Source organism: Bos indicus, chromosome 13, assembly GCF_029378745.1.
Source record: "Bos indicus isolate NIAB-ARS_2022 breed Sahiwal x Tharparkar chromosome 13, NIAB-ARS_B.indTharparkar_mat_pri_1.0, whole genome shotgun sequence".
Taxonomy (NCBI): Eukaryota; Metazoa; Chordata; class Mammalia; order Artiodactyla; family Bovidae; genus Bos; species Bos indicus.
The window spans coordinates 36,761,507-36,788,076 of NC_091772.1; the positions used below are offsets into that span (position 1 = coordinate 36,761,507).

At 38.3% G+C, this 26,570-nt stretch overlaps 1 protein-coding gene across 9 annotated transcripts in view; it reads left to right on the forward strand.

Annotated features, from left to right (window-relative positions):
• The window catches only part of ODAD2 (outer dynein arm docking complex subunit 2), a 225,922-nt gene that overhangs the window by 117,831 nt on the left and 81,521 nt on the right, over nucleotides 1-26,570 (forward strand). The gene's annotated exons all lie outside the window — the stretch shown is intronic.

Sequence of the window (26,570 nt, forward strand, 5' to 3'; positions counted from 1 at the left end):
TACCCACTTGTTGCATCACGACTATGGGTGGGTTATGTGTTACCATTATCATGGTTTGTCCTGCAGAAAAGTTGTGTGAAAATAGATTCCTTCTAAATCAAAGAATGTAATATATACTCAGTTAACTAAGTAATTGTTCCATAATTCGAATTGGATTAAACAAAACCTATGTTTTTAGGGAGGGATTCTGGTGGCTCAGATGGTAAAGAATCTGCCTGCAGTGTAGGAGACCCCAGTTCAATTCCTGAGTCAGAAGATCCCCTGGAGAAGGGAATGGCTACCCACTCCAGTATTCTTGCCTGGAAAATTCCATGGACAGAGGAGCCTGGTAGGCTACAGTCCATGGAGTCTGAAAGAGTTGGACACAACTGAGCAAGGAACACTTTTCAAACAAAATATATAGTGTATGAACAATCAGTGATATTCATAATTCTGTTTAATGTTTTATTTACTTAGCACCTATATAGTAAATAGAGGTACCAACTACACAGGAAAGGAGCTGACAAACAGCAACTAGATAGTCTTGCCAGTCTTACCCATAAGCAAAGAGCCAATTCAAAGACATTTTTTTAAAGAAAAAAACTGTGCGTCAAATTTTCTTTGCCTTTAATATCCAGTAGGAAAGTTTCTGTGCATAGGCTTTGATGTATCTGTATGTTGGGAACTACCTAGAGCTTCTGAGTGAAGTATTTTTATGACAATGTATATAAAAATACTTAGGAGTACATGAATAGCTTACAAGTATTAGGAAAAATTGGTTTCAAGTTAACAGTCCTTTTCTACAGCTTGTTTCCTTGTACAATGTAATTTTACTGTCCAGTGTCTCAGCTTGGAGCCTATGACAGCCAGAGGCATTTACATTTTGAAATATATGTCCAAAGTCAGCTTGATCTTTTAAACAAAAGCTAATAAAATCTTCAGTTAATGTATCTTTCAAACTTATATGTGCTGAATATGAAGATAAGCCTGGTAAGCTATAGTCCATGGGGTTGCAAAGAATCGGACACAACTGAGCAACTAACTCTTAACTTACAAAACATCTTCAGAGGAATAAGATTCTTAAAATGCCAGTTGGTAATTTTTTGAGGTGATTCTTTTAATTTATCCTTTAAACCTATTAGAGTTGAAGAATATGATGTTAATTTTTCTGAATTTAAACCCGATTAAACCCAAGTGTGTCAGCTTTTCCATTATAAATCCATTTTTACAGCACACAAGTTAGGCCATATTGATTTCTTCAAGCAAAAAAAAAAAAAACAAAAAACTGGCATAAAAAGCACCTTTTAAACTAAGCACCAATTTTTTAAAGTTAATTATAAAAGATATACTGAAATGTTAAGTTCAAGTTGCTAAAGAATGGTAAAAATGCCATCACTTCTATGTGATCATGTTCACACTTCAAAAAAGATTTTCTAACTTAAAATTATACATTCTATTATTGAATAAGTACAGTCTAATATGCATAGCCTAAAGACTTTTTAAAAAATTAAAAGCTATAAAAGTTAAGTAGCTGGTAAAGTGTCAGACATATACCATGCTTAGACAATTGCCAGTTCCTTTAAGAAGAGAATTTATAGACTACTCAGAATTCAAATTTAATAATGTTTACCTGTTACACTTCAATTTCCATTTATACCAGCTATAAATGCAAGTCTCGATTATTTCTTCTAACACAAGTCCATAGGTAATCTAAACTCATTTACGAATTGTGCTGTGCTACGAAAAGTGTTGAAACCGTGTTCACCCACCCACATAGCTTTATGTAAATCACAAAATAAAGTACAAAAATGATTAGAGTGAGGGACAGGATAGAGAACAACAAAGAAAGTTGGGTTTGTTGCCCTTGAGACCCCTTCCCAGGTCAGCTAAGGGTGTCTTGAGGTTCTCTCTGCCTTGCTCACCTGCATTCCCAACTACCTGCCATTTCTAATAGAGGATGAGTGTAAAAATATGATTCTTATAAGCTTATTGTAGGCTGCTCTGTCCTGACACAGAGACTGTCTTTATGGTGGGCTCTCCCTCATGTGGCCGTGGGGGAAGCCTGAGGACCTGTGTCCTCCTTCTTTGGTTTTAAAGAGTTAAAATTGTGGATGATAGTGTACTGGGTGTTGGTAGAACCCAGTGGGGTTTGATAGTTTCTTGGATGTGAGGAATAAAGGAAAGTGTTGAGTCAAAATTAACTCCAGGTTTTGGGCTAAGTGAAGAGGAAGTTTCCATCAACCAAGACAATGCAAGAAAATATAGGCACTTGTTGTTATTCAGTCACCAAGTCCTTTCTGACTCCACAACCACATGGATTGCAGCATGCAGTCTCTTACCATCTCCTGGAGTTTGCCCAAGTTCATGTCCATTGCATTGGTGATGCCATCCAACCATCTCATCCTCTGTGACCCTCTTCTCCTTCTGCCTTCAATCTTACCCAGCATCAGGGTATTTTCCGATGAGTCGGCTGTTCACATCAGGTGGCCAAAGTATCGGAGCTTCAGCATCTGTCCTTCCAATGAATATTCAGGGTTGATTTCCTGTAAGATTGACTGTTTAACCTCCTCACTGTCCAAGGGACTCTCAAGAGTCTTATCCAGCACCACAGTTCAAAACATCAGTTCTTTGGTGCTTAGCCTTCTTTATGGTCTGGCTCTCATAGGCATATCAGGGTGTTACAGTACCTGCAGTCAATGTGTCGCATTGTATAACTGCTAACATGCTAACATTTCTGACTTCAAATGTACATAAACTTTATCCACTAATTTGGCAAATCCCTGACTGTTTTTGTTCCTAAATGCTACAGCACCTTTCTAGTCAAATGCTGACAGTCAGCCCTTCTTATTGGTGGGTTCTACTCCACAACCATAGATTCAACCAACCATAGATCGAAAATATTCAGAAAAAAATATTCCAGAAGGTTCCAAAATGCAAAACTGAAATTTGCCACATGTACTGGCAAATATTTACATATCGTTTACATTGTATTCACAACTATTACATTGCATTTACATTGTATTTGTTGTTCAGTCGCTCAGTCATGTGTGACTCTTTGCAACCCATGGACTGCAGCACACTAGGCTTCCCTGTCTGTCACTATCTTCCTGTTGCTCAAACTCATGTCCATTGAGGTGATGATGCCTTCCAAGCATCTCATCCTCTGTTGCTCCCTTCTCCTCCTGCCCTAAATCTTTCCTGGCATCAGGGTCATTGTATTTCATATTGTAAGTAATCTAGAGATTTAAAGACATACAGATGGCCAGCAGGCACATTAAAAGATGCTCAGCATCATTAATCATCAGAGAAATGCAAATCAAAACCGCAGAGAGATAACACCTCATACCATCAGAATGGCTGTCATCAAAAGACCACAAATATCAAATCTGGCAAGAATGTGGAGAAAAGGGAACCTTTGTGTACTGTTGGTGGAAATGTGGATTGGTGCCGCCATTATGGAGAACACTATGGAGATTTTTCAAAATGTAAACATAGAAATACCATATGGTCCAGCAATTCTACTTCTGTGTGTATATCTAAAGAAAATCAAAACACTAATTTGAAAAGATACATGAACCCCAATGTTCATATCAGCATTATTTATAATTGCCAAGATAAGGAAGCAACCTAAGTATCCATCAACAAATGAATAAACAGGATGTGGTGTGTATATATATGCACAATATGTGTGTGTGTATATATATACACACACACACACACAATAGAATGTATGTATATATACACAATAGAATATTACTCGGCCATAAAAAAGAATTAAAATTTGTCATTTCAACAACATGGTTGGATTTGGAGGCCGTTATGTTAAGTGAAATAAGTCAGACAGAGAAAAGCGAATACTGTATGTTATCACTATATATGGAATCTGAAAAAGACAACAAATTAGTGAATATAAGAAAAAAGAAACAGACTCACAGAAAACAAACTAGCGATTAGCAGAGGGGAGAAGGAAGTAGGATGGGGAGAAATAGGGGTGAGGGTTTAAAAAGTATTAATGCAAACTGTGTTTAGTCGCTGTCGTCTCTAACTCTTTGCGACCTCATGGACTGCAGCCGTCCAGGCTCCTCTGTTCATGGGGATTCTCCAGGCAAGAATACTGGAGTGCGGTGCCATGCCCTCCTCCAGGGAATCTTCCCAACCCCCGGATCCAACCCAGGTCTCCCGCACTGCAGGGAGATTCTTTACAACCTGAGCCACCAGGGAAGCCCATTAATACAAACTACTATGTATAAAATAAATAAACTACAAGGATACATTTTGGTCTTCCCTGGTGGCTCAGTGGTAAAGAATGCATCTGTAATGCAATAGTTGCAGGAGACACAGGTTCCATTCCTGGGTCAGGAAGATCCCCTGGAGGAGGGCATGGCAACCCACGCCAGTATTCTTGCCTGGAGAACCCCATGGACAGAGGAGCCTGGTGGGCTGCAGTCCATAGGGTCACAAAGAGTTGTACACGACTGAAGTGACTTAGCATCCACACATATATTGTACAGCACAGGGAATATAGCCAATATTTTGTAATAACTATAAAGGAGTATATAATCTTTTCAGATTGTGAATCATTGTGTTGTACATCTGAAACTAACATAATATTAACCATTGACTTATACCGCAATAAAAATTTTTAAAAAGTATATAGGACAATGTGTGTAGGTTATATGTAAATACTACATCATTTTATATAAGGCACTTGAACATCCATGGATTTAGGTATCCACGGGAGTCTTAGAACCAGTCCCTGAGGGACAGCTGTGTGGTTTTATTTCCTAGACCTGCAAACACTCCTGTAGCAGCTGCTTGTGAGCCATGTAGACAGGTTCCTTGACAATTACCAGAGTCATCCTGTCACCCTGTTCAGAAGTAGTTTATTCTAGAGTTAGCTGTTTCCCTGTACAATTTCCTCAACAGTAGCAGCTGCCATTATGCAGTGTATCTGTCTCATGCCAACTGGTGTTTATTCTGTAGTAACAGCAAAGGAGCAGGCTTGAGGGTCTGGAATAGATTGAGTTCAGTTTCTAATGTGTTCCATTCAAACGGTCAGCTTGAGTTTTAGGTCTAGAGCAATGCTATCCAGTAGAAATGTAATGTGAGCTACATATGCCATTTTACATTTTCTAGTAACCCCAGTTTAAGAGAAGGTAAAGAAACAAGCAAAATTAATTTTAGTAATATATTTTATTTAACCCAGTATACTCAAGATATTATTTCAACATATAATCATTGAAATAAAATGCTAATGTTTTACATTATCATTTTTTTGGTACTAAATCTCCAAATCTGGTGAATGTTTTTACACTTATGATACATCTCAATTTGGACTGGCCATGTTTCAAGTTCTCCATAGGTGGTTAGTGGTTTTCTTATTCCACAGCATTGGCCTAAGAACAGAAGAGCAGGCAGATTCAGGAAGTGTCATTGGAGAGGTATTAAGTCATGATGGAGGGTGGATAAGATGTTTTTGGCAGAGAGTTTAGAGAAGCCTGGGAAATGTCTACATTTTCAGTCATGGAGCCTGTAAACCATGAAGAAGAGCCATCACAGTGAACTTAGGAAGTCAGCAGGTTAACCAGGAGTTCTGGGAGCCAAAGAAAGAACAGGTTACCAAAGGGTTTGTGTTTAAACACGCTAAGCAGTCAACAAAGATTTCCTAATTCAGTTATGATGAAAAATAATCCTTGTATGCTATCCACCTGAAACTATCATAACATTGTTAACTGGCTATACTCCAATATAAAATAAAGAGTTGTTAAAAAATAATCCTTGTAGTTGAGCCTCTCCATGTTAAAATCTCTTCTATAGGAACTAGTAAATACCCTGCTCTGATGGATACAATGGGACAGGAATAATCCAGTTCTTATCCTTTTATGGTTTCATGCAGACTTCCTTCTCCAAGTATCAGCCCATGGTCTGTGTCATCACAAAACCTTGTGAGCACGGAAGCAGAGCTATTGGCAACTATATTGAAAATATAAGACATCCAGGAGATATATCACAGTCATTTGCTGATCATAACAAGACTGTGACATAAGAAAATGATTGAAAGAGGGGAAGAAGTTGCAGAAAAACTGAGCAAGACAAGCCCTTTCCTAAGACAGAAAAGTGATCAAATAGAAAGTTGATGAGTACCTTTAAGAGGCATGAAACTGCCTTCTCCATAGTGACAGTGGGTTTGTTTATGCAGATGTCTATACCAGGCAGATAAAAACTACCAATGTCTTTCTGAAAGGCAGGAAATTAAAGAGGCTGCAGAAATGTAACCTGGAGTAGTCCCAGCAGTGGCAGAGTGAGGGAAGAGTGCTTCTATTTGAGTAGGGTTCCAGTAAGTTAGGTTTTAGTTTATCATATTTAACTTTAATGTTATTTATGTGTCGTGTTTTCCTCATTTTATTTTTATTTTTAACTTACAAATGTAATAGCTTTATTAACTCTATGTGTAATTAACATACACATGTATATAATTAAAGTATATTATTTGGTCAATTTTGACATTTAGATGTATGCCTGGCGTGCTGTGATTCATGGGGTCGCAAAGAGTCGGACACGACTGAGCGACTGAACTGAACTGAACTATGCATACACACACACACACACACACACACACACACACGCAGACACAGACACACCCCCACACACACATGAAACTATTAAAATATCAAGATAATGATGTCCCAAAGTTTTCTGCTAGCCCTTGGCAAACCTTTCCTGCTCTGCTCTGTCTTGGGGCAACCACTGATCTGCCTTCTATCAATATAGATTAGTTTTTATATGTTAGCATTTTCTAGATGTTAACATAAATAGAGTCATACTGTATGTGCTCGACTTTTTGTTTGACTTGTTTCAGTTCAGCTGAGTTGTTTTTGTCTTCGTCTCTGTTCCTGCATGTATCACTAGTTCAGTCTTATTGCTGAGTAGTATTCCATTGTATGGACATACCACAATTTGTCTATCCTTCCACTTGTTGATGGACTTTTGAGTTCTTTCCCATTTTAGGTTATTACAAATGAAGCTTCTGTAGATATTCATGTCCAAGTCTCGTATGGACATGTGCTTTCAGTCTTCTTGGGTAAATACCTATGAGTGAGTGGCTGGATCATATGGTACATGTTTAACTTTGGAAGAAATTGCCAAATCTGTTTTCCAAAGTGTTCATGCTGTTTTACATTCACACCAGCAATGTTTGGGAGCATCCCTACCAACACTTGGTATGTCCAATCTTTTTTATTTGAGACGTTTTGATAGATGTATAATGGTATCTCATGGCTTCAATTTCAATTTTCCTAATTACTAGTAATATAGAATATCTTTTAATGTGTTTATATGCTAGCTTCATAAGTCCTTTGAGAAAATGTTCACATTTTTTGACCATTTAAAAATTTCACTGTTTGTTTCCTTATTATTGAATCTCAAGAGTTCTGTATATATTCTGGATACAAGTTCTTTACCATAGGTATAATTTGCAAATATTTTCTCCCAGTTTGTAGCTAGTCTTTTTAGTCTCTTAACAGTGTCTTTTAAAGAGTAGACATTATTAAATTTGATGAAATCCAATTGATCTTAAAAAGTGAATCATGCTTTTGGTGTTACATCTACGAAACCTTTGCCTAACACATTGGCCACAAGGATTTTCCATGTTTTCTTCTGGAAGTTTTACAACTTTTGGTTTTACATCTAAGTCTATGACCCATTATGAGGAAATTTTAGTTTATGATGCTAGGTGTGAATTGAAGTTAATTTAGGGAAAGGCATAAGGACATCATTTGTTGAAAAGATTTCCCTTTCTCCACTGATTTCTTTTGCAATTATGGGGAAAGAAATCAGTGAATACATATCTGTTTTGTTCCCTTGTTGTATTCATCTATATTTCTGCCAGTACCACACTATCTTCATTACCACAGCTTTGTAAAAAGCTTTAAAGTTGCATAGTATAAGTCTTCCTACTTTATTGTCTTGAAGTTGTTTTGGCTATTCTAGTTCTTTTACATTTCCATACAAACTTCAAAATCAGTTCATAACTTTCTACAGTAAATGCTTCTGGACATTTTTAATTGGAATGACATTAAATCTGTAGATCTTAGGGGGAAATTGATATCTTAACAATATTGAATCTTATGACCCATTAAAAAGAACTATGTTTCCATTAAATTAGATCTTACTTAAAATCTCTCAGCTACATTATGTAGTGTTCATCATATGGGTTTTTCACATCATCCCTATGTAATCAAGCTTTTTTGATGGCACAGTAAACAGTATTTTTGAATTTCAATTTCTGTTGTTAATTGCTATTATATAGAAATGTGATTGATTCTGTATATTAATCTTATATCCTGCAATCTTGCGAAACTAACTTATTTATTTATTCTAGTAGGTTTTTGGAGATCTGTCATATTTTCTACCTAGACCAGGAGTAGGCAAACTTTTTCTATAAAAAGTCAGATACTAAAAAAAGTCAGATATTAAATATTTTAGGCTTTATGGGTGGCATATAGTCTATATTGCAGATTCATCTTTCTTTTATTGTTGCCATTGTTGTTATTATTTACCATACAAAAATGAAAAAGCTGCTCTATATTCTGTAAGCCATACAAAAACAGATTGTGGCTTGCCAACTTTTCACATACAGTCTTGTCATCTCAAATAAAGACTTTCTTCTTTCCAATCTGGATGTTTTTATTTCTTTTTTTCCTGATTGTGTTGGCCAGAAAACTCTGCATAATGGTGGAAAGAAGCAGTAAGAGCAGATGTCTTAGTCTTAAGGTAATGCATTCACTCTTTTACCATTAAGTTTAATGGTAGCAGTAGGTCTTTCAGAGGTAGTCTTTATCAGGTTAGGGAAGTTCTCTTCTATTACTGCTTTAATGAGGATTTTTTTATCAGAAATAAATGCTCGTTTTGTCAAGTGCTTTTTGTATATCTATTGATATCATCTTACGATTTTTTTTAGTTTGTTATTATGGAGAATTGCATTCATTTTCAAATGTTAAACCAACCCAGCATTCTTGAGGTAAACCCACTCTGTCATGATGTATTATCCTTTTCATACACTGTTGAACTTAACTTGCTGACATGCTGCTTATAGCTTTGCATTTATATTTGTTTTTATAGTGTTATTTTTGCTTATAATGTCTTTCCTCTGTGTTGCTATCAGGATAATGCTGACTTCAGTGAATGAGTTGGGAGGTATTTCTTCCTACTCAATTTTCCTGAAGAGTTTTATAGCACTGGTATTATTTCTTCTCTAAATGTTTGGTAGGATCCAATTTCTTTAATCAATATAGGACTGTTCATGTTATTTCTTCTCGAGTGAGCTCTGATATCTTGTATCTTTCAATGAATTATTTCATTTCATCTAAATTGTCAAATGCTTTGGCCTAGAGTTATTTAAAGTATTTCCTTATTCTTTTAATATATATAGAATCTGTAGTTATAGCACAACTTTCATTCCTGATATTGGTAATTTCTGTCTTCTTTTTTTTATCCTGATCAATCTGGGTAGAAGTCTCTTAATTTTATTGATCTTTTCAAACAACCAGTTTTGTTTCATTGATTTTTCTCTATTGCTTTTTATTTCATTGATTTCCTTTATGATCTTTTCTATTACCTATCTTCTGATTACTTTGGGGTCTCATTTTTTTCTTGTCTAGTTTCTTAAAGTGGAAACCAGGGTAATTGGTTTGATACCTTTATTGTTTTCTAATAAATGTGCTTAGTTGTCCAAATTTTCCTCTAATACTGCATCTCAGAAGTTTTGATAAGTTATATTTTCATTTTTATTATTTCATTTCATAAGTTAAATTAGAAATACTTTATAATTTCCCTTTTGATTTCCTCTTTGGCCTGTGGATTATTTAAAGATGTGATGTTTAGTTTCTAAATACTTGGGGATTTTTCCAGTGGTCTTCCTGAGATCCTTCTGTTATTAAATTATAAATGATCCTTTATATATGATTCTTTCTGTTATTAAATTATAAAATTTAATTCCATTGTAGTCAAAGAACACACATTTATGATTTAAATATTTTTAAAACATTTCAGACTTGTTCTATGTCCCAGAACATGGTTTGACTTGTTAATATTCTATGTCCACTGGAAAGAAATGAGTATTCTGGTGTAGTTGGGGTAAAGTGTCCTATAAAGTTTAATAAAGTCAAGTTGGTTAATATTGTTGTTCAAGTATTCAGTTATTGTGGATTTGCCAGTTTCTACCTGCAGTTCTATGAGTTTTTGTTTCCTTCATATTTTGACGCTCTCTTATTAGTTGCATAAATATTTAGAAATAGTATATCCTATCAATGACGCTTTATCACTATGACATGATTTTTATCTCTGGTCATATTTTTTGTTTTGGAGTCTACATTTTCTACTATTAATAGAAACCTTGATATTTTTTCTTTGGTTACTAGTAGCATGCTAAATTCTATGGCTTTTTCTATCCATTTATCTGTTTGTATGTCTTTGTTTAAAGTGGTTATTTATAGGCAGCATATAGTTGGCACTTGCTTTTTTATTCAAATCACAGCCTCTGCCTTTGTGGGGAATGTAAGAGGGAGATCCTATACTATTTACATTTAATGTACTTTTGATATGACTGGCTTTAAATATATCATCTTGCTTGTTTTCTCTTTTTCCCATCTGTTCTTTCTTTGCTTCTTCTGTCTCCCCTTTGGTTTATTAAGTTTTTTATTATTCCGTTTCATCTCTTCTGTCACCTTACTGGTTATGATTTCTTGTATTTTAGTATACATATTTACATTCAGTATATATATTTAATATATATAAAGTATACATATTTAATTCAGCATAGTAGTGGACTTCAAGTTACGCCATACATAGAAACAGATAGTCTAAGAATCAGACAACATAAGCTCATTTCTGTCCTCTCAACTTTTGTGCTGTCGTTGCCACGCACTTGACTCCTGGTGGTGGTAGTTTAGTCGCTAAGTCGTGTCCAACTCTTGCGACTCCATAAAATCCACAATACATTGTCCTCATTTGGGGCTATAAGTAGTTACTGTTTACAGATGTTTAAACCAACAGGAAAAAAGTCTACTTCTTCTGTTCTGTAGTGCAGATTTTCATCTGGTGTCCTATTCTTTCTGCCCAAAGCACTTTTAACATTTCTTAGAGTACACTTCTCTTGATGCTAAATTCTTTCAGCTTCTGTTATGTCTATAAAAGATTTTATTTTGTCTTTGTTTTTGAAAAATATTTTTGCTGGGTGTAGAATTTTACACTGACTTTTTTTTTTTTTTCCTTTCAGAACTTTAAACACATTGCCCCATTTTATTCTCACTCGCCTATTTCTGAAAAGAATCTGCTGTCGTCTTTATGTTGCTTCACCTATATGTCAAGTGTCTTTTTTCTTTGGCTACTTTAAAATTGTATTATTTTCACTGATTTTGGGCAACTTGATTATGATGTGCCTTTGTGCCTTTTTTTTTCATGTTTCTTGTGCTTGAGGTTTGTTGAGCTTCTTGGATCTGTGGGCTTAATTTCATCAAATTTGGAAATTTTGGAACCACCATTCTTCAAATATTTTCCTTTTCTCCATCGCTTTCTACTGTCCTTGGAAACTCCATTTCCACTGATATGTGCCTGCTTCAAGTTTTCCTCCAGCTCCCTCCCATGGTGTTAGATTTTTTAGTTCTTTTTCTTTGGGTTTTAATTTCTGATATTTCTATTTCTTTGTCCTCAAGGAGAATTTTTTTGCAATGTTAATTAGTGTTTATTTACACTCAGCGAGTTTTACATTTCAGATACTATAATTCTCGCCTCTCAAAATTCCATTTGAGTCTTATATCTCTACTTAATATGGTGAGTCTTCTCTCTGGTTTCTTGCATGTACAAAGCTGAGTTCTAATTACAGTTCTAATATCATTTCTGGGTTGCTGTCAGTCGATTGACTTTTCTATTTATCATGAATCATTGGACATCAGAGCATGAGTTTTTAATGTGTTGAGTATTGGATATCTTTTTCTTGTATTTATATAAGTATCCTTGACTTTTGTTCTGGGGTGCAGTTATGCGACTCTGACACAAATAGGTCCTTTCAGTTCTTGCTTTTATGCTGTTTGGGTAGGAATAGAGTAGGTCTCATTCTTCCCCACTTCCCAGGCAGAAGATCCTTCTGGTTATTCTACCTGACACCCTGTAAATTGCAAAGTCTTCTACTCTGAGGCACTGTTCCTGACTGTGTGTGAACTTCAGAGATTGCTCCATCTTTCAGGTGGTCCTTTTCCTGTTCTCGAATGGTCTCCCAACACACAGGTGATGATCAGTACTGCCCCAGAGGTCCACGGGCACTGATGCAGAGCGAGGTCTTGCCTCTCCCCTTTAGTAACCTGCCCTGAAGACTCGAGTCACCATAGTCCCCCAGACTCCCTTCTCTGACTCTCAGCTCAGGAAGATGGCTGAGCTTTGTGTGCATTCTCTCTTCCTGTGCTGCAACCTGGAAACTCTCTCCAGGCAGCAAAGTCCCTCCAGGCAGTAAATTTTCTCTAGGCAGTAGGCTGGGAGACCCTTTAGGGCTGACCATTTTTGTTTCTCTTTTCTTAGCTATCACTGTGCTTTGTTTGCATCTGATGTCCAATGACTTGAAGGCCATTGTTTTTTATATTTTTCCATTACTTGAGACAGGAAAGCAAATCCAGTCTCTATTACCCTATCTTGGCATGAAGCAGAATTCTTATTTTCCTTTTATATTTTCTCTTATGTAATAAGTTCATGGAAAGTGATAGCTGGCAGAGGCAAGTTGTCCATTTTAAACACATGTTTTGCAGATGAGAAAACAAAGAGCCAGGTAAGTGAAGTTCCTGAAACTGCGCAGTCAATAGAGGTCATAACATCATTAATGATTGTGATGGTTAGTTGAGTGCTGTTTCCACTAGATGAGTGAATTTCAAACCATGTCTCATGACCCTTAGAGTTCCCCTGGGTAAGTATCAGCACCCGGTAGTCAGGCCCCAGGAAGCAGGGCAGGCAGGGTGTAGTCACCCATGTTAGAGCAGTTATTTTTTCCACTTTGTGTATTAAACTTGTGTAGGAGATTGCTTCATAAAAGCTTTGGCTGTTTTAAAAAGAATCAAAAATTACTGCCCGAAGCCATGTTGTCCTTTAATAGTTGTTTATGCAACCTAATAGGAGACATCCTCTTCATATTTATTTTGCATTTTGCTTTCATTTGATAGAAGGTTTCTAAAATAAGAATCTCTCCAGTAGAAAATAAGAATTCTAATCTTAATTCTTTGTATTCTGACAAGTACACTGCATATAAAAATCTGATATGAGAAAGACTCTTTTCTTTTTTAGTCTAAGTTTCCGTTGGAGAGCTTTAGGCAATGCCTTTGCCCATGAGGTGATCAGTGGTCTTTCAAGCATTCAGGCAGCATTTGGGGAGAACTGACTGTATCTCAGAGGGTCTGAGCTAACAGAACACGTGTCTTCTTTCACACCAGCTCTGCTTCACTGGAAGGAATCCACCCTGTGTCTGCTCACTCACTCCCCCCCACCCCCCCACCAGCCTCCCTCACCCCTACAAAACAACCCACCGCCTCTTGAAAGCTAAAGGTGGGACGGGATGAGAGGATAGCTGCATATAAAGCAAAGGCACTAGATAATAATGAAAGTCATATCATTTTCATTTATTCAGCTTCGTATGTGCAGATTCTATTCTAAAAGCACATTCACATATATTCTTTCATTCATTCTTCTCCACTAACCAGTGAGATGGGAATTGTCATTTTTCTCCCTTTTTAGATAAAGAAACAAAATCTCATAGAGGTTAAGTAACTTGCCCCAAATCATCCAGGTCATGAGAAAGAGGGACCCAAGGAATCTGGTTGCAGAGTCTGTTCTCTTCACCCCCCTTGAACGATGAAGTTGAAGCCCCCCCAGTGCACACCTGGGTGTAGATTCTGGTGCTGAAGGCTGTGTCTGGACGACTGATCTGCTTTATGGGGCAGAGTAGCTGCTGGGGAGGCAAGAACAGGAATGGGACTTGGCAGAGAACATGCTTGCTTGTGGTGGTTGAGTGCCTGCTCCTAAGCCTAACCCTTACATCCTTTCTTGAATTATGTCCAAAATGCTATAATTTTCTCCTTCGTTTTCATGATTTTCCAGCCTCTCATGCTGTCCTTGAAGCTCTTGCATATTCTTAATGTATTCCACTTAAACATTATTACCAGAAAGAATTATAGTATGTAAACTTAAAACCAGATGATTTTATGATTTAAAATGTTACATTTCTAATCTTTGAAAGTGAAAGTCACTCAGTCATGTCTGACTCTTTGCAACCCCATGGACTATACAGTCCATGGAATTCTCCAGGCCAGAATACTGGAGTCTTTCCCTTCTCCAGGGGATCTTCCCAACCCAGGGACTGAACACAGGTCTCCCACATTGCAGGTGGATTCTTTAACAGCTGAGGCACAAGGCAAGCCCAAGAATACTGGAGTGAGTAACTTATCCCTTCTCCAGTGGATCTTTGTGAGTTGAACCAAAATCTCCTGTATTGCAGGCAGATTCTTTACCAACTGAGCTTAATAAGGGTAGCTTCCTTTTTCAAAGGTAATAATATGTTAGTTAATATTGGTTAATTTAGTTAATATGAATGGCATTTTATGCTCTGTGTGTATGTATATACTTGACATTTTTAGAATTAAGAAAATTGGAACTAAAATACAGTTCCATTAAGCTTTGTGCTGAATTTAAACTTTTTTGCTAATCTACAGCAACTTTTTAGGTCTACATGAGGTATATTCCAAACTTCCACAATCTTTGTATTGTTTTTACTTTTAAAAGCATCTCTTACCACCAAGGGACGTACTTCTAGGCATTATAAATACTACTAATTATGACACTATAAAATGAGAAATCCCTAATCAAAGAAATTAAATTCAAGATCTAAGTTTAACCTGGAAACTTGGGGTAAAAGTCTCAGGCCTCTTAGCATATCATGAATGAGACTGTCCATTCCTAAAGTCAAATGACATCTTGTGAGTCAAAACTGTCCTATCTCCTCACCAATATTCTGAGTATCAGGAGCAGCCCCACTCCTGGGCCACCTGAGGGTACTGTGGTCCATTACAGCATCCTGTCCCAGAGCATGGTCCACAGTCTGCCCATCTCAAAGCAATATGGAACGTGTTGAAAAACGCATATTTGCTGGTCCTTACCCTAAACTGAATGACACAGAGACTCTGTAAACAATACCAGGAAACTGTATTCTAACCAAGCTCCTAAGGTGATGGGGAAACACATGGAAATTTGAGAACCCCTGATCCACTGAGGGCACCAGACCATCACTGACATTTGTCATCCCCTGACACTCAGAACTCAGCCTCCTCAAAGGTAAAGCTAGAGAGCCCTGGTAATGATGAATCCTTCGCACCCACAAAATGCTGGTTGTGCACTTGGAATTCTCTGGGATGTGATATCATGGTGAACAGGAATCATGTGGCTCCTGTCTGCGTGAAATTAGGGAGGGCAGGCAGTTGTGGAACTCTGTTTTCCAGGACCTCTGCCAGTGTGAAGACAGTCTGTCTAAGATGCTTTATTTGTTCCTCATCAAAGACAAGACAAGGGGGACTTTTTTATTATTAACTTGTAATTTATTTTTGGCTGCACCGGGTTTTCATTGTGGTGCACAGGCACTTGTGTGCGGGCTTTCTCTAACTGAGGCAAGTGGGGGCTACTCTCCAGCTACATTGGGCAGGCTTCTTGTTGCAGTGGCTTGTTTTGTTGCAGAACACAGGCTCAAGGGTGCTTGGGCTTTAGTAGTTGTGGCACAGGGGTTCAGTAGCCCTTTGGCCTGTGGGATCCTACTTCCCAGACCAAGGATTGAACCCATGTCCCCTGCATTGGCAGGTGGATTCTTAACTACTGGACCACCAGGGAAGTTCTGACAAGGAGAACTTTCTGCTAATATTATAAAAATAAAATTTCCTTTAACTGAGACAAGACTGAATTTATGTGTTACCTGCTTTACAATACCATCTTCAAAGTTTGCAGCTTTGAAAATAGGAATGTAGGATCTGACAGTGTGCCAGTCCGGGCCAATCCAGTTTAACTTAATTGCCTTTGAAAGGATATCAAAGTGTATGTTGTATGATTATCCTACAGAATAACCTTTTTTTCCTGTCATCAGAAAAACACTCAATATTTGTTAATGGGCAAAACTGTGGGGTCTGGAGGCAGCTGGCTGGGGGCCCTTCCTGGCTCTCAGCCTCTCCTGGCGCCCCAGGACTAAGGGCTTGTTATTCAAAGTGTGGTCCCAGGCACAGGGTGCTTGTTAGAAAGGCACAATCTCAGACCCCATTCCAGACCTACTGGATCGGAGTCTGCATTTTAATAAGATTCCCAGATGATTCGTATCACAGTCAAGTTTGAGAAGCCTTGGATAAGGCACATCCTCTCAGACAAACTTAGAAAAAGAAACCAAACAATACTGCAGTATTCCTGCCCTTACCAACTATTCCAATTTGTTGTAGCTTGAACACATTCTGCAAAGTTGACTTAGATGTGATTTTTATGCGATTATAAAACTTTTTTCTATAATTTGCTATAATTTCTGGTTAGGGATCAGAACATGTGGTCACTATAACTTTCCTAAGCCCTTCTTAGGTATTTCATATATTTATCCCAAACCACCATTTAAACAAGAAAATCCTTAAATCTCCTACTCTCCATATAAAACAACCTTTTATTTTCCCCAGCATTGCTGACTTCATAGTTGAAAAGGACACCCTTTTGTTTAAATGCCCTGAAATTTGATGAACTAGTTCACGTTTAGTCCACTAGTAATCTTAATTTGTTAAGTTTAAATGCTAACATTTATAGCTACCTCTCAAGTAATCATATACATGAAGAGCTGCTTTTCATCAACCAGTTACTTTTCTACTCAGTTACACTGTGGAGCATCCACTACAATGGTGCTCAGCCACTGCAGTATTTTCCAAGGAAACAAATTATTATTATTTATCCAGCTGAATCTTTTCCTAATCCTCAGGATTTTCACACACAGATTTGTGTGCAGATGGGCTCTTTCTATTTTATTTTCTAAGGCTTTATACTCCACAAGTAGCTTCAGTCTATTTTCTTTTTTAACAATGACACCAGTTTCTAATTTATTCCAGATACGGTTTTCTAGTTCATTTTAGATACCAGTTTCTAATTTATTCTAGGGAATATATATTATTTTATTTATAATTTCAAACATTTGGTCACAAATTATACAGTATTTATCCAACTTCCGAAAAAATTTGTGAATGGATAATTTGAACATGAAGCATTTTTTTTTAAGAATTCTCTACCTATTAGAGTCAGAATAGTGAAAGTCGCTCAGTCATGTCTGACTTTTTGTGACCCTGTGGACTATACAGTCCATGGAATTCTCCAGACCAGAATACTGGAGTGGGTAGCCTTTTAGGGGTTCTTCCCAACCGAGGGATCAAACCCAGGTCTCCCACATTGCAGGCTGATTCTTTACCAGCTGAGCTAGAAGGGAAGCCCAGAGTAAGAATGAGTTGGTATATTACAAATGCTGCTTCTCTGAGCATCCTTGACATAACTTTTTGGTGAACATAAGCACAGACCGAGTGCTATAAGGAGGGAAACAGTAATAGTGATAACAGTGGCTTGCAAGTCCATTTTCATTTTAAATTTCACCAGGTAATTTGGAGTCATCCATTAAATGAAAAGTTAGCAAATATTAGACTATTGGACTTAATAATAAGAGATTGCAGTGCTTTTCTTAGACTAATGATTAGTTAATATGAATAATTATATATATTTTTATAACATATATTACAGGATAATCTCTTCTTAAAATTGCAGCCAATGACTTAGTGTTTTCTGCTGGGCTAGGTGCTTTATTCTTTCTCTCACTATATTCATAGTCATCCCCTGATCCTGACATTACCATGCCTGTTTTAAAGATTGGGAAGCATTAGTTCAACAGTCTCAGTGATGTGCCCAATGTCCCATGGATAGAATGTCCCATAGAGAGAATGTAGGATCCATTTAAGATTCCAGAAATCACAAACAACACAACTCAGATAAACTTGGGCTCCAAAGGAGAACCATAGGCATTGTGACAGATCTTATGGGCCAGAAAGCAGCAGAGCCTAAGAAGTTGCTGGGTGGAAAAGAGCTTCAGCATTTGTAGCATCTTTTCTTTCATCTGTGTTCTCACTTCCTTTCTGTATCTGTTTCATTTTATTCTTTCTCTGAGAGTTTTCTCTGTTTTCCCACATTTGTCTCCACTGTTTGGGCCTGGTTTACTCTGCAGTCACCCCGGGAGGCCACATATTATTTTCATTTTTAATTCAAAAATCTCAGAGAAAGAAATCTGATTGGCACAGTTTGAGAAAAGTACCTACCCTTAGTCCAATCAGCTGTGGATGAGAAAACAGTGTATTCTCTTACCAAATGGCTGCCAAGGTGGCCCCTGGGGATGAGGGACGAGGACAGCTAGGGGTGTTCCTGGTGAACTGAGAAGGCAGCAGAAAGGGGCACACCAGTGCGACAAGCCACAACTTAGATTTCTGGACCCACCAACATGAGAAATTTCTGTGCTATTATTGCCTGTATTTAAAGTTATATATTTATACTTTTGTTAGTTTCATTGTAAGTCTTTCAAAAATATACCTAACACTTCTAAAATGATGTGCCTTTTTTGTTAAAATGATAAATTCTGCTAACAGCTTTGGCTAACTTTATTTATTATTAGTATTTTATTTTTATTAAAGAACTCTTTCATAAAGCAAGCTTTGTGAGTTAAATGGATGTAAACCATAAAATGTGAGAGGTAATTATTTATAATTTTTACTGAAAGTATTCCAGATCTTACTATTGCCAACTGCTAGTATGGATTTAGCATTCTGAAATTTAAAACAGTAACTTTCGGCTCTTTTTTTGTCAAATACTTTGTGATTAAACTATTACACTGTCAACTGAAGTTTAAGAAAAGACACTCCTTCACCATTTAAAATGCTATGCAAAACAGTCCTCATTTTATGCACATATAAACCTGTGAAGCTTTCACATGTTGGTTTTGGGATTTTAAACTTGGCAAATTACAGATTCTTATTTTTATATCTGTCACTGTTGGCTCCAAACTTTAAATTGAAACCACAGGGTTTACCTGGCACTCACACCAAGGTAATGCTTTTCCCTGTCTTTAAATGAGCTGCTACTTTGTGATTAAGAGTGATGCACAAGATGACAAATAACATCAGAACAATAATATATTCAAATTACTGTCAAATCAATATTCACATACAAAGGCTGCTTTAATTTGGGGCTGTTTAAAAACCAAACATCTGTCTGTCACACTGTATTCAAAAACTTCACAGCAAAAAGTGAACACACTATTTATAAAAATTTTTTTCATTTAGTTTAGAGGAAACCAATGAAAGGCAAAAACAAAAAGTCATTGCCATCTGAGTACATGGAAGACTCTCAGATGTGCACCTCCCCTCCTGAGTTGGGTGAAGCCAGAAACCGTGACCTTGATATCTGTTCCTGAATATCACATTTCTAGAGCTTGTTATTCATACATCCTAATAAGTTGACTATGGAATCACTGCCATATAAAAAAATTTAGGGCTAAGAGGTGTTAGAGTCCACAGAATTCAGATGTGGGGCTGGAGAGTGAGTCTTTCTCTTAACCTAATTATGTCACCAAAATTAGGAACATCGGGCTCTATTACAGTTTTCTGATCACAGATAAAAGAAAATGACAGGACTAGGTAGCTTATCTTGCCTGAACTGTACAGTCTGGGACTCCTGAAATTTGAATGGATCCGGCTATCAAGGTGCTAGGTTGGCATAAGATGCTCTTGGCCCAGGTAAAGCATCTCCTGGTCTCAGAAAAAGATGCTTTTCCTGTCGATCTGCAGGTCCGTCGAGCCCTTCAGCAGTAGTTGTTGCCCCACAGCTTTTTTGGTAATAAATGATCCGTTTCAAATCAATGCAATTGCAGCCAACTCTGCAGAAAGAATCACTTTCTTAAAAAAGAGAGTCAGTCTGAGAGGGTCAAAAATGCACAAACAGTATGGTAAAATAAAGTATACGCTGCTCCTTTTAATGGAAAAGAGTGCTACTGGCTGCATTTGCCAAATTCAATCAGCCTGCCAAAAAGTCGAGGAATCTGGCAGGAGTTCTAGAGAGTAGTTCCATGTTTCATCTGTATTTCTTCTCTGTATTTATCTAGCTTCAGAAAATGCCGGGAATGTTTTTTCCTTCCGACTTGGCCCTTTTTTGAAACCACAGAAATATACCGGGAAGCTTCTCGTAATTGTTTGGTTACTTACAGTGCTGTCAGTCTTTAAACTTCTGAGAAATACATCGTTTCCATTGGAAATTTAGAAAAAGCACCAACAACTGTTTGTTTTCACTTTCTGAAATTTATCTCGGGAACAAAAAAGAAAAAAAAATCAATTTTATTAATTGGCAGCTACTGGCCTCAGTGCACAAAGGCAGGAGGCCAGCTCATTATTTTTGGCCTCCAGCTGACCCAAAATGGTTTTCTCGTATAAGAAGCTATTCACAGATGCTAGACATAAGAATTAATAATAATAATGGTATTTCAGACTTCATGAATAAGTAGTTTTTGGCACTCAGAAAATATCTTCTGTTTTTCCCTTGAAAACAGCAATCCTGTTATATACAGAAAGTAAACAGAGCTTGAATTAGCGAGTTGAAGTCTTTAAGGTACCGAAATTATGCATGCATTAACAGTCCCTTCTAAGGCTTCTTTTTTTTTTTTCATTTCCTTCAAGATCAATCAGTTTTTTTTTTTAATTAAAAAAACACAAAGCCCTTCAGTTCATAGAGGCTGTGATCTCTCTCTATTTTGCAACCCATTGCCATGATGTAAGATGTCTCCCTTTGAAATGCCTTTGGATACAAATTTAAAAATACATGTGTTCAACAAGAGTTACATTTTTAAAAATCAGCTTAATTATAAGATGTGCATATTTAAATTAAAACAACGATGTCTGTGGTTCAGGAGTGATCAAACAGAATGGCTTACGCTTCTGGTTAACAAGTTAAGACTTGTTCATAATATCCTAGTTTGCAATATGCTTTTGGTTTTTCAATCACTTCATTCTCTAGGTCTTTGTTTACCTGTGAGTAAAAGTAAGAAAAATATTTCTAAAGTTTAAGCTAACATTCTTTATAACCCAAGTTTAAAGTTTGAATCCCTGAGGAGGAAAAAAATCAGAAAAGCTCTCCTAATGCTCCATTTACAGCAAGGAAAATCGGCATGCAGTTTGAGGGGGTCTCTTTACAACTCGGGGCTTAGCATTTATACCTTTGATTATTGTAAGAAGTAACTTAAAATGTGCACACTGACTACTGCAAATGTTGATATTTTTCACTAGACCATGATTTTCTGATTGAGGGAAATCTGATCAAATTTCTGTGAAAATAAATTTCTAAGGTCTTTTTTCTTAGATGGTCAGTCACTTGCCAGTAAAACTTCATGTCAGAATGTTGACCCACTATTTTTCATTCCAATTTGCATGCAGAGAAGTAAAAAATAAAAGCCTCTTTGAACATTGTCATCTTGGCCAAAGAAGTGTAGAAACACTCATCCAAGCTGTGGTGCCTGGTCACCTAGAGACACATCTTGTAGAGCCGGCTGCCTGTGCGTGGCTTGAGGAAAGCACAGATGGACATGTGATGTCCTCTCTGTGACTGGGAGAGACAGCAAAGGTGCTGGTTTGTTGTAAGTGAAATTGTGTGTTGATGACAGATTATCATATATCTGGACATATACCTTTCTTGTGCCACAATGTCCCTCAGTCTTGCTTGAACAAGTCCTGGAAACCTTCCCAGTGGGGCTTTCTGGGATCTAGAAGGGGAGCCTCAGGAGCCTGACTAAAGCAACACTGGGTCCAGCTGTTTTCTACAAAAGGGCAAGTCCCCATGCATGTCCCCGTCTGAAAAAGGACTTGAATCATTCAAACTATGTAAAGAATTTTTACAACTCAAGAAGAAGATAAACAACTCAACTAAAAATTCACAAAACATGATCCAAAAGGATACATGCACCCCAGTGTTCACTGAAGCACTGTTTACAATAGCCAAGGCATGGAAGCAACCTAAATCCCCACTGGCAGAGGAATGGATAAAGAAGATGAGGTATATATACACAATGAAATATTATTCGGCCATTAAAAAGAAGGCAGTAATGCCATTTGCAGCAACATGGATGGCCCTAGACAGTGTCATACTGAGTGAAGTAAGTCAGACAGAGAAGGAGAAATATATGACATCCCTTATATGTGGAATCTAAAAAGAAATGATATAAACTTACAAAACAGAAAGAGACTCATAGACTTATAAAATGAACTTAAGGTTGCCAGGGGAATGGACAAGGAGTTTGGGATGTTCATGTACACACTGCTGTATTTAAAATGGATAACCAACAAGGACCTATTTATAGTTCAGGGAACTCTGTTCAACATTATCCTGGGTGAGAATGGAGGTTTGGGGGAGAATGGATACATGTATATGTATAGCCGAGTCCCTTTGCTATTCACCTGAAACTATCACAGCATTGTTAATTGGCTATACCCCAGGACAAATTTAAAAGTTCAAAAGAAAAAAATTCACCATCTGGATGGTTCAGCAAAGACATATGGATGGCAAGCACAAGCACATGAAAAGATGCCCCACACCACTTGCCATCAGAGAAATGCAAACCGAAACTTTATAAGACACAACCATACACCTATCAGAATGGCTAAAATTCAAAAGGCTGACAATACTAAGAGCTGACAAGGATGTGGAAGAACTGGAACCCTCACACACTGCTGACAAAATTGCAAACTGGTACAGCTACCCCCACCCTGGAAAGCAGTTTGCCAATTTCTCAAAAAGTTAAACATGCCATGTGGACCCACACTTTCACTCCCAGATACCTACCTAAGAGAAACACGAAAATGTGTATACACACAAAGACCTCTCTGTGAATAGTTTCAGCAGAATTAGTCACAGTCACCCAAACAGAAACAGAATATCCCTCAATAGGTGAGTGGACAAATAGCTGTGGTTGCCTTTGTGCCACTGGAATATTACTCAGCAACATGAAGGAATAAACCAGTGACACATTCCATAACATGGATTAGTCTCAAAAACACTGGGCCAAGTAAGAGAAGCCCCAGGCTGAGTCATGATTCACTAACTATCCTCATTAGGTATGACTTTTATTAAATCGGTCCTCCATGGTTTAGCGGAGAAAGCAATGGCACCCCACTCCAGTACTCTTGCCTGGAAAATCCCATGGACAGAGGAGCCTGGTAGGCTGCAGTCCATGGGGTCGCGAAGAGTCGGACACGACTGAGTGACTTCACTTTCACTTTTCACTTTTGTGGATTGGAGAAGGAAATGGCAACCCACTTCAGTGTTCTTGCCTGGAGAATCCCAGAGACGGCAGAGTCTGGTGGGCTGCCGTCTATGGGGTTGCAGAGTCGGACACGACTGAAGCGACTTAGCAGCAGCAGCCATGGTTTAGCGCCATTTCAAGTTTTAACTCTGTTAACTGTTCAATTTAATAATAGATGAATCAGAATTTAATTGATAACCCTTGTAATAATTAAATCAAAGCCACTAGTTTGTGTATGCATATATATATATATATATATATATACACACACACATATCTGCAAAAGACTTGTATTATACAAATTACATAAAGAATTTTTATAATTCAAGAAGAAGATAAACAGCTTAATTGAAAATTCACAAAATTTCTAGACACTTCAGCAAAGACGTATGGATGGCAAACACAAGCATGTGAAAAATGCTTCATGCCACTAGTCATCAGAGAGATGCAAACCAAGTATGGCTTACCCATATTTTTCATATTCATTGAAATCCTAAAAGAAGTGATGGCCTGTCATAAAAAAGAATGATTTGATAGTGAACCATGAAAGCAAGGATCCTGACAGCATGTAGGCACTAAAGCTACCACAAACCATTCTGCAAGAATGAGAACTTTTTATAGGATAGAGTCAGTGATTTTATGCAAATTTAGATAGGTTTTGGGGAAAAAATCATTTTAGTGGCTTAGATCCATAATGTACTATATACAAGTGTAATTTAGACAGATATCCCAAAGGTGGTTCATTAATCCAATTTAGAAAATTGATAAATCTGAGGGAGAAAACTACCCATTAAATAAATAACAAAGGGTGCAGAGAAATATGCATGTGTTTGGTGCCAGACTAGACATGGGCTTGAGTCCTGGTTTGGGTACAGCTGCCAAGGCACCCTGATGCCCTGAGTTGTCCTTACTGCTTCCAGAAGGATGATGATATTTTCCTCAGAAGGTTACAGAGAGGATGAAAGGAGAAGAATGAATATACATAGAGAGATTTGTATATATTAAGAGCCTGCCTGCCGGGAGTACATTCAAATGCTGTTGCTGTTTTTATCAGGAGCAGAATATTGACTGGTGAAGGCTGTGGGTTTGGGGTAGGTATCTAAAGCACTCTTCCTGAGAACCAAATCCTCTTCTTGTGCAGTGAACCAGATCAGATGGCAGCTCTCATGTCCTCGGCCTCGAGGTTTTCAGTGTAGACACAGTCTAAGGTGCTGGCTTCCTGCAGCATTTCTTCTGAGGGGCTGAGTGACATGTGGATGGATCCTGTACCCTTGGCAGGATCAGAAGCTCCTCAGAGAGGCCGCTGACAGGTCTGTGCCACCCCTGAGAGTGGGTTGGTCCTCCTGTGGCTCAGCCAGGGTGCAGGCCACACTTGTTATCTACAGATGATGTCACCTCTGCACCTTAAAAGGGGTGTGGTTTGTTGGGACCTGGGACTGTACATAAACTCGGAGCATGTCCGAGGGTCACGACAGGGGAAAGCTGAATAATACAGGCTATTTCAGGTTTCTGTCTGTATCCACCAAAACCTTTCTGTTGAAATGTAAGCTCTCAAGTAGTTCCTTCAAGGCTGTGTGACTCAGATATGTATCCTCTGAATGCAGAATTTGGATTGTTGCTGAACAAAGACACATGATAATTAAAAGGGAGACTCACTGGGGGGGAACCTTAGCTTGTGTCTACCATGATCCAGCCTGTTCTGCAAGCAAATTCTCCTAAGTCTGTCCCTGCACTTCTTACAACACTGACCTTTCCTTTGAGCAAGACCTTGCACGACCTGAGTCTTGCCTGCCTCTCTGCCACCATCTTGCCTCTTCCTTCCCCCACCATGTTCAGCACAGCACAGAACACGTTCTTCAGCCTCCCCTGACCCTAACTGTGACCACGTGACTAAGTTCTTCACCACAGGATGTGTGAGGAAGTGATGTGGGCAACTTGTGTTTCTTGCAACACATCTAGGATGCATGCATATCCCTGGGTCCCATTCCTAACTCAGTGGCTGAGGGGTGGAGGCCACTGGGGCAGCTTTAGCCTTTAGAGTTTAGCCAGCATGTTGAAGACAGCAGAGCCGCGCTACCAGCCCTGGACCATTTGCAGAGTTACACAAGGGAAGACAAGCTTCTAGGTTGTTTAAACCACTAAACTGGGTTAGGGTTAGGGTTTGGGGGTTGTTATGTGTAAACTGTTTATCCTGGACTCAAAGTAATGCATTCATGGGGCATGGCTTGGCAAGCTCTGGCTACTTTTATGTGAAGAAAAACATGCCCTTGGAGGCAGCCACCAGCCAGGATGTACAAGTGGAGAGAGGGCGGGGTGGAGGGCTGGATGTCACATGTCTGTGCTCTGCAAATCCCTTATAGGTGTCCCCACTGCCCTCCCTCAGCCTGAAGTGCCCTTCAGCGCGCCCCCCCCCCCACCGCACCACACTTTGTGTTTCCACATCCATCTCTCAGGCTTCAGACTCCCTCTTGTACCTCAGGGACGTCTCCTCCTACCCCCTGCCCCCATCTGTATCTCCTGAGACTTGTGCATCTCTTCTTTTCTGCCATGATGGGACTGTGGGTCTCAGGGGACCATGGTTGCTGAAGACAGAAGCTAGGCCTATCTCGTCCACCTCTGCATTCCCAGGCGTGGTTCATGCCACACAGCAGAACATAGTAAATATTTGTTGAATGAAGCAATGAAACTCTCCGCATTTTCAGTCCTGCCACATAACCGTAATATCCAAATGTCCAAATAGCCTGCAAATGTGGAGACCAAGTGAAAAGGATTTGACAGAGGGAAACATATTATAATATTTTTCTTCACCGTAGCCACCTAAGCCCTGGCGCTCAAACTGTTTAATTTATGGACAATGTAGAAAAGGGCTGAGTTCCTCTAATGCACTTGGTTTTCAACTCTGTATTTTTCCCTGCTGCTTGAGTAGAAAATTTTTCTCTTTGATTTTTTTTTTTCAATTTGTCCCCTGGAAAATTTAGGTGATAAATACAGGCAATGATGGCAAAGTATGACTATTGCCGGGTGCTAATGTTTTCAAATTGCTGATGATTTTTAGGGACACCACAAACTGGCCGCACTGTCAGAAGCATTTGGCAGTCATAACTGGCAGCAGGAAATCAGACTGTAAATTTAGAAGGCATTGCACCATATTTGGGAATGCACCTCATAGTCACCTCCAAAT